Source organism: Molossus molossus, unplaced genomic scaffold (genome assembly GCF_014108415.1).
Source record: "Molossus molossus isolate mMolMol1 unplaced genomic scaffold, mMolMol1.p scaffold_m16_p_7, whole genome shotgun sequence".
Taxonomy (NCBI): domain Eukaryota; kingdom Metazoa; phylum Chordata; class Mammalia; order Chiroptera; family Molossidae; genus Molossus; species Molossus molossus.
This window is the reverse complement of record NW_023425401.1, coordinates 31,288,233-31,304,781: the sequence shown is the minus strand read 5'-3', so window position 1 is coordinate 31,304,781 and position 16,549 is coordinate 31,288,233. Positions and strand designations below refer to the sequence as shown.

General features: G+C 45.2%; 1 protein-coding gene across 2 annotated transcripts in view; it reads right to left on the bottom strand.

Moving 5' to 3' along the window:
* SLC25A13 (solute carrier family 25 member 13) overlaps positions 1 to 16,549 on the bottom strand; it is a 188,821-nt gene that overhangs the window by 83,531 nt on the left and 88,741 nt on the right. The gene's annotated exons all lie outside the window — the stretch shown is intronic.

Genomic DNA, 16,549 nt, shown 5'->3' with positions numbered 1-16,549 from the left:
AATAATTTATGTTTCTCAATCGCTGTAAATGACTGCTCAACTTCAAATCAGGGTGAAGAAATACAGATTACTCAATTAAGATTTGACAAAGGAGGCAAGTGAAGTAAAGACAGCCTCTTTAATAAATGGTGTTGGAAAAATTGGACAGCTACATGCAAAAAAATGAAACTAGACCATCAACTTACACCACACACAAGAATAAACTCAAAATGGATAAAAGACTTAAATGTGACTCATGAATCCATAAAAATCCTAGAAGAAACTGTAGGAAACAAAATTTCAGACGTCATATGGAGCAGAATTTTCACTGATACATCACCTAAGGCAATAGAAACAAAGGAGAAAATGAACACATGGGACTACATCAAACTCAAAAGCTTCTGCACAGCAAAAGATACCATCATCAAAATGAGAAGGCAACCCACTTTATGGAGAGCATAACTGCCAATGATATATCAGATAAGAAGTTAATTTCTAATATATAGAGAGTGCTCATAGAACTCAACAAAAGGAAGACAAAGAACCCAATTAAAAAATGGGCAGAGGAGCTGAATAGACACCTCTCCAAACAGGACGTACAAATGACTAAGAGACATGAAGAAATGCTCAACATCACTAATCATCAGAGAGATGCAAATTAAAACAACAATGAGGTATCACCTCACACCTGTCAGAATGGTCGCCATCAACAAATCAGCAAACAAGTATTGGCGAGGGTGTGGAGAAAAGGGGACTCTAGTACACTGCTGGTGGGAATGCAGACTGGTGCAGCCACTATGGAAAACACTATGGTGTTACCTCAAAAAATTAAAAATTGAACTTCCATTTGACCCAGTGATCCCTCTTCTAGGAATATACCCTAAGAAGCCTGAAACACCAATCAGAAAGAATATATGTACCCCCATGTTCGTAGCAGCACTATTTACAATAGCTAAGATCTGGAAACAGCCCAAATGTCCATCAGTAGACGAATGGATAAAAAAGCAGTGATACATACAGACAATGGAGTACTATGCAGCTGTAAAAAAGAAAGCTCTCTTATCCTTTGAGACAACATGGAAGGACCTGGGAAGTATTATCCTAAGCGAAACAAGCCAAACAGAGAAAGACAAGTTTCATATGATCTCACTTATTTGTGGAATATAATGAACGTAACAGTCTGAGGAATGGGGTAGTCCCAGAGACATGGAAGTGGGGTTCAGACTGACAATCCCCAGAACAGGGGTGGTGGTGGGGAGATAAACCACAGAACTTATATGCATGTATGCATAAACAATGGACATGGACAACAAAGCTGGGGAAAGGGTGGGGAGAGAGGGGGAGGGGGGAATCAGTGGGGGGGGGGGAACATCTGTAACAAAAATAAATTAAGAAAAAAAATACAGATATTGTTAAATAGCACCCCTGTACCCCACCCCCAACTCCCCCACCCCCCGCCAAGCTACTGTCTTCTTCTAAAGACAGAACTTTGGACAGCCCAGTGAATGTGTCTTGGAAGTACATTCCGCCTTAACAGTCCCACCCAGAGACACCAAATGACTTCTGTGCTCTGCTAGAGTCCCAGGACATCACGCTAATAGAAAGTGGAATAAAGTTTGGTGGGTTCAAAGATCGCACCGAGCCCAGCTTGGGTGATGCAGATGATTGAAGGAAAAACAGCTGCAAAACATGCCCTCTCTCCAAAGAGAGAAACATTCTTAGTGGTGACCAGGCATTCGAGCCATGATGAGACGCCTGGAAAGGGTGGTTCTCCCCTGGGATGTACAGTTCCTCGAACGGGTTTCTTAGCCTTGACACTCTTGGTAATTTGGGCAGATTAAGCCTTTTTTTATGGGGGGGGGGGGGCTCTCCTGTGCATCCCTACCCTCTCTCTTCTACCAGATACCAGTAGCCCCTTTCCCCCAAGCCACGGCAAACAAAAATGTCTCCAAAGAGGGTCATGTGTCCCAACTGAGAAAACTGCTCTAGAATTAGGAATCAGATGGTATGTGGGTCAGAGGTAGCAAACTGGAGCAGTATCATTGGCTATACGTTTTAATTCATATGATTTAAAAACAGGAAGCCCAATCTTAGATTTCAGTTGCTATTTCCAGGGGAGAAGGGTATACACAAAACAAAACATCGCCTGCCGTCAAAGCCAGGGTACGCCACGGGGAGGCATCCTTTTCACGCGGAGCGCTTTACCATCTGCCCGTTTCCCAGACAGGCCCACAGTGTGAGCTCATCCATGGAAGTACAAAGCATCACTCATGCGACACTCAAGGACGTCAAGTTATTTAACTGAAGTTTTATTAGATGACATTGGTGAGTTATTTTTTAACTTTGGTGAGATAATGACTTATATAAAAAAACGAACTAAGTGTCCTTAGGAAGTAGTGGCAAACTAAAGCGTGGCCGAAATGGCTTGTGTCTGATCACGCTTTCAGTATCCCCTCTCGTCCCCGGAAAGGTGGGGAATGAAGGAAGACTGTTACAAAGCTGACAGTAACTGAAGCTGGACACTGGGAAGATTGCGGGTCATTACAATGTTCTCTCCACTTTTTTTTTGTAGTTTGATAATGTCCACAGTAAAAAATTTAATAAGACAATACTATGGTAAGAATCAGAGTTCTTTATGTTATTCAAAAGCCTCTTCTCAGCTACAGCATCTGCTGATGTTTGTTTGTTTGTTTTAATCCTCACCCAAAGATATGTTTTTATTTATTTGAGGGGGGGGAGAGAGAGAGAGGCTGCCTCCCATACGTGCTCCAACCAGGAATCGAACCCGCAGCCTGGGTATGTGCCCTGACTGGGAATCGAACCTGCCGCCTTCTGGTGTATGGGATGACACTCCAGGGCAACATCTGCGGTTCTGATTCAGCCTGTCCCTGCTGAAACTCTCTTCTAAGACCGTAATCTCTCCAGTGCTGCTTCTCTCCACTCCTTAGATGAGAGGCAGATGTCAGCCACCGTCTTCTGTCCTCAGTGAAAAACCTAATGACAGAGGATTGACGAATGCCTCTCATTTAAGGAGTGACTTGAAGAGCCTTAGACATCTCTTCCAAGGCCTCAAAGATTTCTTAGAAGGCTTGAGTCCCAGATCCAAATCTCTCACTCCTGTCTGCTGGACCAGAATTTCTAACTGCTTGGAGAATATACCCAAGTGTATATCTTATAAAAGCCATAAAATTACACATCCCTAAACCCACTATTATATGTCCCGCACCCAGCCCTCAAACCTGGTCCCTCTCCTGTGTTCAAAGCTTAATTATTGGCATGTTGTTTTTCTGGTCACCCAACCTAGAAATCTGTCAGTTTTCATTCTTCAAGCTTCCTTTCCCCCAGAGTAAACCAGTTACCAAATTATGTTACTTGAACCTTTGAAAGTTCACTCAAATGTATCTTTTCCTTTTCACTCCTGATGCCACTGTTTCCCGCCCTCCTCAGACCATGTCCGAATTACCACCACGGGCCAACTGTCAGCTGGCACCTCTGTCTGACCTCTGCAGTCCGTCTTGCACACATCAACGGCTGCCTTTTAGAATCTCAGATCTGACCTCCATCCCCTCCGCAGAAACCTTCAACAGCCTTTCATCATGAAGCCCCATCTCTGAAACACAGCATCCAGAATCCTCCAAGTAGCTCCTCTGCCCTGTCTCCAGCATGCCGAGCCCAGCCTGCCGGCCCTGTCTCCAGCATGCCGAGCCCAGCCTGCCGGCCCTGTCTCCAGCATGCCGTGCCCAGCCTGCCGGCCCTGTCTCCAGCATGCCGTGCCCAGTATGCCGAGCCCAGCCCGTCGGCCCTGTCTCCAGCATGCTGAGCCCAGCCCGTCGGCCTTGTCTCCAACATGCTGTGCCCAGCCTGCCGGCCCTGTCTCCAGCATGCCGAGCCCAGCCCGCCGGCCCTGTCTCCAGCATGCCGAGCCCAGCCTGCCGGCCCTGTCTCCAGCATGCCGTGCCCAGCATGCCGTGCCCAGCCTGCCGGCCCTGTCTCCAGCATGCCGAGCCCAGCCTGCCGGCCCTGTCTCCAGCATGCCGTGCCCAGCCTGCCGTGCCCAGCCTGCCGGCCCTGTCTCCAGCATGCCGAGCCCAGCCTGCTGGCCCTGTCTCCAGCATGCCGAGCCCAGCCTGCCGGACCTTCCACAATGCAGGTCTTTTGCCCACATTCTCCCTCCACCCAGTGCTGACTGGAGCATTTTTCTCTCTAGCTCCTGAAATCCTACTGCTTCTTACAGGCCCAGTTCAAATGCCGTCTTAGGTAAATACAATTAGGCCTTCTAACTGAAAACACTTGGCTCCCTGCTTGAACTTCAATGATAAGACTTTCCTTTCCCATCCTCCACTCGTGTCTTTCTCCCTACCTGTCCAGGAAACGAGACTACATGTTGTTCATCCCACGTATGGTATAGGCAGGATGCTTTAGATATAGTAGGCACTCAATAAACCACAGAATACATAAAAGCATAATATAAATATCAAACCAATTGAATAAATAAGTCATAATCCATGGAACAAATAGGAGTTCTCTGTACAACTGCCTCCAATGTAAGAGGAAGATACCAACTGTTAAATAGCCTGTGGTGAAGAATGACCACAGTATGTATTCAATTGAAAGTAAATGAACACAAAATCCTTTGAATTGCAAGACCCACTGCTAAAGCTATCCTAAGCCAAGATTACTCTCAACAAAAGTAGAAGGTGTGTTTGGTTATTTACCATTTCCTCCAGTTTATAACTCAAACAGAGTCTTGAGGATGCTTAGACCATTATACCAAAAACAACATCACTTTCCTGGGCCACCCCATCTCTCAGAAAGCAGGACGCGGGAACACTAAGACCCACCGGTCCGGCTGTCAGATGGGAAGCAGACACCACCGTGGGGCTGGTGCTCACACTGCAGGACCCGGAGAGCATCCGTAATGAGGATGGTGTCACTGTGCCTGAATTTCCATGAGTAAACGTTTACTCGCAGGGATCACCGATCACGGAACAAGAAAGCACCTTTACCCCTAATGAACCACGTCAGCACACGTTTCTGACAGCTCTTACAGACTGGGGATATTATAAATTCCACGGAAAACAAGAATCCAGAGCCACGCAGGTCTCTAAACAGTGGACTAGAGTGAAAACATTTAGTTAAGTGTTTCCCCAGCCTGAAAAGCAGCTGACTGCAGATGTGGGTTGCCTTCGGAAGGACATCTATTTATGTCGTGACTGTTTCTTCTCCTGGATGAAGAAATAAAACTATTATCTTGATCACTACAACAACCCTCAGAGCATTTAGTGAGTACCTATTATGTGCCAGACACCGTTCTGAAGCACTTTACAGCAACACACTCCTTCGGGGCGCACAGCAGCCCTGGGAGGTGGGTGCTGGGCCACTGGTAGCCTCACGGCAGCGGCTGGGGAAGACGAGGTCGCACTGACAGGAAGCAGCACAGCTAGAACTCAGACCCAGGCAGTTCTGCCCACTCGTGACGCTCCTCAGACTTCACGGGGAGCCCAGATAATGCTACTGTCAGGAATTTCATTACAGAGTTAACACTTCGGAATCTTAATAGCTATGAAGGGATAAAATACAATTTCCTTTTATTTTTTGTATGATTTATTTCTTTATTATTTTAGAGAGAGGGGAAGAGAGAGGGAGAGAGAGACAGAAACATCTATGAAAGAGAATCATCCATCCGCCACCTCCTGCACACCCGCCACTAGGGATTGATCCCGAAACCTGGGCACGTGCCCTGACTGGGAATCGAACCGGTGACCTCTTGGTGCATGGGTCGATGCTCAACCACTGAGCCATACTGGCCAGGCTCAGTTTCCTTTTAAATGATTCTTGATGCTCTAGATTCTTCTTTTGCCTATTTTCATGAGAAAACGATACAATCCCTGAAATTTTTTCATGAAGGCAAAAGTCTTCCGTGAGCTCAGAGCGCCAGGATTGCTCCCCAACAGCAGCACAGACCATGGAGGATAGAAATCGAGCCGAAAAGGCTTCTCCTGGCCTTGTGCACTGTTGACTCACTTTCTCACAATCCCTAGTGACTGAGGAGGAGAAAGACAAATAAGGAGGCCTCTGGGAGCTAACATATAGGCACTCTAGAAATCCTGAGACCCTGATGGTTTCCAGACCGGAACCCAGAGGAAACCAGCTGAGACAGAGAACATTTGCTATGCATGGCACAGAGTGCACATAAGACAATGTTCATTTCCGAAACGAAGGGAACCAGAACGGATAAACTCATCATCCATGTGGGGGAGGGGGAGCATTCAAATACTGCAAGGTTAAAGGACTCTCAGGTAAAAAAACATGCTAGGCTGGCTCTCTGTATTTCTTAAAAATAAATCAATGGAGAGAAAATATGGGGATCGGGTTTCAGCACAAAACACAATAGTATTTAACCTGTATTTAACATTCAGCAATAAACTGGACTGGCTACCTTGTAAAGTAGCAGGGTCCCTCCCAGTCTGGAAGCATCTGTTCAGCTAAGGAACATATGTCTATTTTATTTTACTGATGTTAATACAGGGTTTTACGGACGTAGTACGTATGAAGACAAAGTCTGACGTTTGCGCAGGAGCGGGCAGAGCGCAGACATCAGTTGGGGCACTCCCAGCTGGCAGGGCGCAGGACAGCGTGTTCGCACCTCGGAGCCCCGGCAACACCTACCACCCGGGGCTGTGAAAACTAGATGTCATGTGTGGCAGGCACTTAATAAATGGTAGCTTTGATTTTTGTAGAGGGGAATGGTTCAAAAACCTCTCAAGTCCTTTCTAAGATAAGTTCTTCGAGTCCTTCAACAAAACCCCAAAGTCATGAGTAAGAAACAGCAGTTCTGCTGAGTCATTCTGCACCAGCCACAGAGCCAGAGATGAAGAGCAGACAGGGTGGGAAGAGCAGAAACAGCTGGGTGTTTAAACATTTCCTACAGGCCAGAGGCTATGCCAAGACCTTCAAAGACGGTATTTCATTTAGCCTCGTAATAATTCTTCAAAGTAATAATATTATCTATCTGACAGAGAAGACACCTGAAGTTCAGGGAGGGTCAGTAACTACTCCAAAGTCACACAGCCAGGAATTGACAGAGCTGACGAGGTTTTTTTTGGATTCCAAAACTGAGATGTTTTAACTATCGACTTCAACTGCCTTGAGTAAAATTGTAGTAAGAGAATCATCAGTAGATCTGGACAGATAACTGGAAAAGGGATTTCAAGAAAAGTTTTGGTGATGACTTATATGAAAATGGAGCAAGATATATCTCAAAGCATTCTTCCTGTGGATGATGCGGAGGTAGAAGGATTTCCAACAAAGGAAAATACTTGAGGGGAAAGCGATGAGGAGGTTGACTATGATGAGAAACCTGGAGTTAGATGAGTTTAAGTTATAAACACAAATTAAGCTACCAACAAAAGAAAGCTAGAGGTGTAGGTAGAAATGTAAATCTGGGAGATGCAGATAACAGGATTTGGGAGAGAAAACCAAAAGGCTACCATGTACTGTTAGTAAGTGTTGCTACGTTCCTGGGACTGTTGTACTTTCCTACTTCATCTCTTTGAATCCTCCCGACAATCCTTATAAGGTGGCCCTACCATCACCTCCATTCTGCAGATGGAAAAATGAGGTAAAGAACAGCTGAGGGTCACATGATGCTAAGGAGGAAACTGGATACAGCACCCGGGCGGTCTGGCCCTGCTGAAGCCACAGCCTCAGTAACCTACACAGACTGCCTGCTCCGTTCAGGGGCAGGCCTACCAAAACCAGAAGAAAAAAAGGAACAGTTGTAGAAATAGATGAGATCATCCCACAGTACATACAAAGAGCAGGCAGATGACAAAAAAAGGAACTGATCCCTAAATAAGTGAGCACAGACAGGAAAATCGCAGGCCTGAGACACCGTGGAACACCCAGCGAGCTGGACGGTGGCTCAGCTCTGTAAACAGAGCGCTCAGGAGTGCCAGGTAACGGGGTGCTTGCTAAATGTTGCTGCTGGAGACAGCAAGGACTCAAGAGAAGGGCCCTCCCTCTCCTGAGGCCAGGAGGTCCCCACGCAAGGACCTGCACAACTCTCTCTAAGGCAGTTCTGCTCAAGCACAGGACAGGAGGTCCGGCTTTGCCTTTAACATCTGCCAGTGCACTGTGTCTGCTCCCTCTGTTCTGGGAGAGGCTTTTATTGCCACCGTTTCAACTACTTCAGCACACCCATTCAGACTGCTATAAGGAGAAAAAAAAAAAAAAAAAATCAAACTCTTCAAAATTGCTAGCTGCACAGAAATAAACCTATATAGGGGTTACACCACTTTACGGTTAACATTCATGTTTCTAATAGTTCCAGGCCTGTCATTTCCTTAATAATCTCCAATTTTCAAGTGGGTATATTTTGAATGCAAAAATTCTCTCCACCTCTATTCAGACATGCATGTGTGTGCTTCAGCCTGAGAACAATTTATCAGGAACAAAAAAACCAGACCAATAGGCCCTCGAAACAAACAGGATATCCAGATGATTTATATTATAAAGCCAAGAACACCAAAAAAAGACCCCTGGCTAGTTTGCATTTTTATGTTTTATACAGTTTTGAAATTTAAAAGAAAATCTAAAACTTTTTAAAAAGCGGGGAGTTACCAATAACAATATGATTCAAATAATTCCTTTCTAAGGGTGGTGGGAGAAGAATTCTGGGGAAAATGCAGGTATAATTATTTACAAAAACAAGGAACAAAAAGTGTATAAAGAAGTTGTGCCTATAAAATATGGTATCACAGTTAGCCCTGTTTCAAATAAATTCTATAGTACATCAAGTATCAGAACTTGTACACTATTTAATATATAAGTACCTACTTCATTTTCTTTATCCTGTGCGAATTTGAAGAAAAAAGTCTAGTTAAAATAAAGACCCACGTATTTTTAAACAGTAAAAATGGAACTTAGCAATGGAACAGGTAGAGAGACAAGTAGTTCCCATTCTTAACATCTTCCTGTGCTGGCCATTCAGCCCATGCCGGCGGCTCACAATGAAATCGCATCCCCAGTTCCCTGGGTGGGGCCTTTAATTCAAAGGGTCTTTAGAAGCGGGGCAGCGTGTGGCATGGCAGGCGAGCACACCTGGGCAGAAACCCAGAACACAGCTTTCCCTCTCAATTTCCTTGCTCTTCTGATTTAACGTTCAACTTCACAGTGGGTAACAGCTGGGGAGGTGCCGGACGGAGCGTTCATTTTTACCAGGATGTTACCGTAAAAGCCCACACGACAGGCTGCTCAACAAAACAGCAAGCTGGCTAACGCCACGGACACAACCGCACAATGAACGCTGATTTCTTTTTCCCTGAGAGGAGAAAATGCAATGTGAATGAAATGCCCTGCATCCAATTCTCCAAGTGACCAGGATGTGCCCGTGCCCATCGCCAACCTAGCAACGGCTTCCATTTGGACACAAAACACAGTCTGATCCCGTGGAAGAGCTGAGGGCAAACGACATTAGCTACTTTTACTCATTATTTCATTTTCAGATGAAAATGGTGCTGCATTGATGAAACAGTAGCAAAGCTGTCTCGCAGGCCCCATATGGTCTGACTTAAAATCAACATAAAAAGCACTCATGTTAAAAATGCAAATATAATCAAGGTCTCTGGCTACTACAGATCCATGGTCTAGATATTTTAACTAATACAGATGGCAAGTTGGGGGACAACGGAGGTGGGGGGGGCAAAAATGGCTCGGGTTACTCAAGCCGAAGCAAGGACCTTGCTAGTCATTCACTAACCTGTTTAAACAGTTGTGGCTTCAGCAAGTTCTACTACAAGGGATTGTTTTTTGTTAACACAAAATGTTCTATCACTTCCAAAGCTAGAGAGTCTGATGTTGCCATGGCTGAAGGTTATGCTTTGTTCTGAGTGATGGCCAAGAAGAACAATTTCTTTTTTGACATGCAGTTTTTTGTGTTGAAAGTTTTGCCTTGCACCAGGATGCCATGACCAATATAGCAGCAAACCACAAGAGATGGTGACTGTGAAGTCCAGACCACAGCTGACCAGGAGCAGTGACTCTGGAGGGACATGTGGCAACCACCAGCACCAGGGCTCTACTCTCTAGGGCTCAGAACCTGAAAAACATGTCCATGTTACACAGAACAGATTTGAGCCGATAGGTCAAAGGTCAAGATCCATAAGCCAAAATAAGGGTAAATCTGACTTCACAAAAAGAACCAAACCCGTTGCCCTGGCCGGTTGGCTTAGCGGTTAGAGCGTTGGCCTGCGGTCTGGAGAGACCCGGGTTCGGTTCCCACTAAGGGCATGTACCTCGGTTGCAGTTTGTTCCTGGCCCTGATTGGGTCGTGCAGGTGGCAGCCACTCGATGTGTCCCTTTCACATCAATGTTTCTCTCTCTCTCTCCCTCTCACTCTATCTGAACAAAATATCGAAAATGTCCTCAGGTGAGGATAAAAAACAAAACAAAAAAAACAAACCAGCCCTGGCCAGTTTGGCTCAGCGGTTGAAGTGTTGGCCTGCGGTCCAGAGAGACCTGGGTTCAGTTCCCACTAAGGGCATGTACCTCGGTTGCAGTTTGTCCCTGGCCCTGGTTGGGTGTGTGGATGGCAACCACTCGATGTGTCCCTTTCGCATCGATGTTTCTCTCTCTCTCTCTCTCTCTCTCTCTCTCTCCTTCCCTCCCTCCCTCCCACTCTATCTGAACAAAATATCGAAAAATGTCCTTGGGTGAGGATAAAAACAAACAAACAAAAACAAACAAACAAACTTGTGCACTGGCTGGTTTGGCTCAGCGACTGGAGTATCAGCCTGTGGACCAGTGTCCCGGGTTTGGTTCCCCCGAGGGGCACGTACCAAAAAAAGAACCAAACTTGTCCAGTTGCATTATTAGCACGAATATGCTTTGACATACAACAGGAGTGTCATGGGGGTCACGTGATCTGATGTCAAGGGTCCTGACCAATATCAACAGCCAGCCTGGGACACCAGACCCAGCTTTATTCCCAGGTCCTATTCCGAGTTCTACCCACTATGATTCACTTCTCTGGGTTTCATTCTCCTCTTCTGACAAAAGGGCGGCCTGACTCAAGTTATGGGGAACACTCACGGCACCTCTGCAATTAGTGCTCTCCACTGGGTCAGGTAACTTCATTCTTAAACTCAATTTGCTGAGAAGACAACACAGATCATTTCTAGCCCGTTCCCTCCCAAGTCAGCTATCCTGTTTTGTGACTAACTAATAAAACCCCAATGTCAAAATCTGGCCTCTCCACCAAGTGAAAGCCCTGCTGATTTCCTGCTGATTCCTCGTCCGAGAGCAAGAGGAGGATGGCCTCTGGAAACAGCAGACACGTCCTGGCTCCCTAAAGCAGGAAACAGAACTCTTTGGAAATGCCCAGGTGTGTGGGGCCATAGGTGGGGCTCCTATATTATCATCCCAACTCCAAGGAGCTGAGGAGAGGAGGTGGAAACAATCCAGCAACATACACGTGAAAGGCAGCTGCAAGCTAAGCCTCCTGTGCAGCCCTCCCTCATCAAGCCTCCCGCCTCCTCTTCTCCTGTGCCCCCGTCTCAGTAAACTCATTCCTCCCATTGCCCAAGCCTAGAACCCAGGCAGCAACACAGGTCCTGCATATCCTTACTGACCTCATCCTATCACCAAGTCTGGCCAGGTCTATCCCTTTAACTTCTCCTGAACCCATTTACTTTCACTCAGTACCATTACCATCCAACCCAGGCCATAGTTGTTTCTGCCTTGGATCGGAAGGAACCAACTGGTCCCCCTCTCCTAGGTCAGATCCCTTTCCATTTGACTTCCACACAATAGCCAGAGTGATCTTTCCGAAACAGATCCGATCACGTTTGCCCCTCAGAGCTGCCCATCAACCTTGGAAGGAAGACCTGAAGACTAGGTTCTGTGCTTTAAACAGTGAGGGTTTCCTAGTCTAGACCAGTATTTCTCAATGTGTGGAACATCTGGAACATAACAGTTCAGGATGCTTGTCTGAAAGGCAGTTTCTTAGGCCCTATGAGACCCCCTAAAGCAGACCCTTGCTGGGGACAGAGGCCCAAAACTCTGCTTTTTTAAAATTTATTTATTTATTTATTTATTTATTTTTTTTTTTTTTTTTCCGGTACATGCCTCTAGTGGGAACCGAACCCAGGACTCTCTGGTCCACAGGCCGATGCTCCAACCACTGAGCCAAACTGGCCAGGGCCAGAACTCTGCTTTTTAAAATAATCACTTCAGAACAATTTTATACAACATTTGATAAAACCCTGTTAGAGATTTAGGAAAACTAAAATCAACTTCAGTTCCACCAGTCTCATCGTGAACAAATCTAGAAAACTTCTCAAAGCTTCTTTCTATCTTTCACACAGAAACAATAGCAACTGCTTGACACGCCGGGTGACTGTAAGGGCCAATGCAAGTCCGAGCACCTTCTAAGCTGCAAAATGCTTTAGGAGAGGCAGTTAATAGCAATAGTTTTCAAGTATATTGGATTTGGTAGCAATCCTAGACTTTTCTATTCTGAGACGAGCCACTAGAAATTCTTATGCGTGGATTATATTTAAATTGTAGTAATTATGTGTGAAATATATACCTATGATTATAAAACATTATCAAAAAGTAAATGGAAACAACAGTAATGAATACCCCTACTAAGGGCTTTTTAATGATCATATCTGGCAATTAATGGGTAGGGGTCAGCGTTAAATGTCCAGCAGTGCCTAACTATACACCCCCATTCGGAAGCACCACCCCTTCCAGGAGCAGACATTAACCCTTCATAGCCTGGGCCTTGCAGACAGCATCCTACAGTGGTAACAGCATCATGTTTCTGAATCCCTCACATGTCTGTGACCTTATTAGGGAAGAAGCTAAGCTCTAGAACAGTTTCCCTGTAGTCTTGCGGGGTACACTTTTGGGAACCGAATGAAAGCCATGAGAAATTTCCCCAGAAAATTACCTATAAATGCAAAAATTTACCCTAGAGTCTATGTATTCTTTTGCATATAATAGGGTGTAATGATAATTACCGCTCGGGGTTTGGGGGAATGCTATTATCAGAAACACAAAATTTAAAAGCACTTTGTAGATTGTAAAGATTGTTGCTCTTATTACTCTTTCTTTTGAGAATGACTCTTATCATTGACTCTACAGAATAATTTAGCAGAAAAGTCTAAGAGGACTTTCGCTCTGTGCTCACACTGCCCACAATGTCCACTCAATAAAAAATCGGGTAATGGCCATGGCCGGTTTGGCTCAGCGGTTAGAGCGTCGGTCTGCGGTCCGGAGAGACCCGGGTTCGGTTCCCGCTAAGGGCACGTACTTCGGTTGCAGTTTGTCCCCGGCCCTGGTTGGTCGTGCGGGTGGCAGCCACTCGATGTGTCCCTTTCACATCGATGTTTCTCTCTCGCTCTCTCTTCCTCTCTCTCCTTCCCACTCTATCTGTACAAAAAAAATGGAAAAATGTCCTCGGGTGAGGATTAAGGAAAAAAAAAAAAAAATCGGGTAATGGAGCTGAATAAATATGTCTCCAAACAACTATACTAGTGGCCAATAAGTACATGAAAGATGCCTGACATCATTAGTCATTAGGGAAATGAACATTAAAGTAAAAGTGAAATACCACTAAGAGCTTCTAAAGTAAAAGGACTCAGTCTCCTCATCTGTAAAATGGGGAGTTAACTAGATGACCTTATGCTGGTACATGCCTGCCCTTTAAGTTCGTACTCTGGATGGCTGCTCTGGCCGTACTCTGAATGCTGGTTTCAGGTTTAAATCTGCCACGAATGAGTAACCCTGTAGGGTGTGTGGTTGCTCCTTCGGAACGATCAGGCAGAAAAACAGGAACAACCTTTAGATTTATACAAGTGTCTCGAAAGTTGTTATCCCTGCACCTCTTGGCTCTCGGCGTAAGACCTCAGGGCAAAGCATGCGGCCTCAGCAAACATTTCCTGAATTGGATGGTTTGTTCCATGTGAGTAGTAATCACAGCACAAGAAATACTTCCACACAGGGGAGAGAGTTTTATGTTAATACCATTCATGAATAGGAGTTCCAGCAGATATAGAAGAGAAAAATGTCTCCAAATTCTTTTCTAAGCACACTGTTTTCAGTACGTTACAATGAATTATGCAACTAGCCACCCTAAAATCAGAGCTTTGCTCTAGGAGCCGAGAGAGGTATGCGGAAAAGTTTATAGGTTGTTTTAAAATACACATACAACACTGTATTCACACTTACACGTACACACCATCACCCCTGCGTGGAGTGGAGATGGCAGAACTGGGCACAAAACCCAGCAGCAGTGAAGGCAACAGTATTAACGACAGGGCTGTGGCCCCAATTCCTTCTGAAATCCTTCCCTAGGAACAAGACTCTAGGAAGGAGGATTTGCTTACTTCAACACTATAATTTAGATGCAAAGTATAAACAACGGAAGTTTAGCTCCAAGAATGTCAAATTTATCCACCACTTTATGAATTTTATAACCAAAGCACAGAAAACAACACACTAGCTCAACACTCGAGGGATGCCTGTGACTAACACCATCTCAGTGGGTGGGCAGCTCATCACACGTGATGTCCTCCCAGCTACATGGTGGCTTATAACAAAGATAATGGCACTGCCCTCCAGTCACAAACATGTGCATACACAAGCACAGGGAACGCACGTGAGTGGGAGGCTTCCGTTGGCTGGAGCCAGCCTGAACTACCTTCTAGAAGCTCAGTGGGATGGAGCAGTGTTCTCTCTACACACTGCTCAGGCTCCCTGAAACCACACCTGTTGCTCCTAGGGCTGCACCTCGTCCTCAGCAGGTAACAGGCAGCAGCACGCACGATGGCAGTTCTTTCACGTCCCAAGCAGCCGACTGTCTGCTTCCGTGACCCTGGCGCCAGCCAGGGAGCTGGTGCCTGTGTTTGTGAGCCTTGCCCTGGAGCAGAAAGGCAGGTGCATGCTTGACAAAGCAAGAGCCTAAAACGGAGGAGATTAAGTTCACTTATATCTATGAGAAGAAATCATTTAATTGGGGGCAGTGTGTGTGGGGTCACCCAGTGGTAGACATCAAAACTGGCATTTCATTGGCATTCATATAAAGTCTATCATCATACGTCCCTTAATTCCTTTAACTCTGGGCATGGAGTGGGGCACAGAAGCAAGGCCCAACCTGGGATAATCATCCACAACAACCATATTCATCTAGTGGAAATTGAGCCCATATATTTGGGCTACAAAGTCAAAATCATCCCATGCAGTGGGATGGGTCCATCTACCATTCCAGAATGGAGTCAAATTCAAGTGAACGCCCTACAAGTTGAAGCCGGTAACCTAATCAGTAATCCCTGAGTCATCTAATCTTGGACCCTGGCTTCTCCACGTCTTGAGGGAGGCCCAGAAGCTGCTGTGAGCGGTGTACAGCCGACTCAATTCAGCGTAACTGACACCTGCTTCAAGGAAAACGTGATCAAACTTACTACTGCTACCATCCCCTTAAGACTAAAAGTTAATTAGTCTGTATTCCATAAAGTCAATTTGAGGCATTTGTCTCAATAGCATTATTGTAATTATTCCTCATCAAATTGAATACCACCTCCTACTGTGCGCCAGTGGCCTGGATAAACAACAGCAAAAACCCAGCTTGAATTGCGTTCTCCACCTGAGTTATTTACATAGGTTTATGTTGATATAGAATTGCACACAGGGATTCATAAACATTAACGTGTTTTTTAAAGAACACTACTAAAGCAGGTTTAAGACATCTTGTTGTCAGTTTCCAAAGGCCAGGAAAATAAAAGCAAACAGCATGACAATTTCATATACCATAAATACCAATAAAAGTCACAATGAGAAGCACCTTTTAAAGTCAACTTATTACATAGTGGTGTCTAGGGAGGGATGCCACAGGATGCTGGCTGAATGAGCACAGGGCACAGTATACACGAGTGTCCCTGGTCTCCTGCATCTCCACCCGCATCTGTGCTTCCAACCACTCCTTCGAAGGCTCTGGCAACGTCTCGGGTATGCAAGAGAATCAGGAACAAAATTACCAGTGACAAAGAACAGAAGGTGGTTTCCAGGGCTAATTTTTCCTCAAGACCCTGAATTTAAACATAGCAAAATAATCCCCTTAAATGATTCTTTTGAAGGATTACATTTAAAAGCCCTGGCCAGGTAGCTCAGTTGGTTAGAGTGTTGTCCCGATACACCAAGGTCCTGATCCCAGTCAGGGCACATCAGGAATCTCCAGGAATCAACCAATGAATTCATAAATGAGTGGAAAAACAAACAGATGTTTCTGCCTCTCCTTCTCTCTAAAAATCAATCAATAAAAAATTTTATAAAAGACTATGTTTAATAAAATATAAAATTTAATTGTTAGGGAAAAAAAAACAAATGCCCAAAATCCAAAAGAAAGAGTGGTTTATCATATAGACCCCCATGTCAAGTAGATATTCAATCTCTGGGGCTAAATGTTAGTGTCAGAGCTAAAACATTTTAAGAGTTATGCTTCAGAAGGAAAACTACCCTGTAATCCTATTTTCTTACTATTTGTCCTTTGGCATCATCAGCGGTCCAG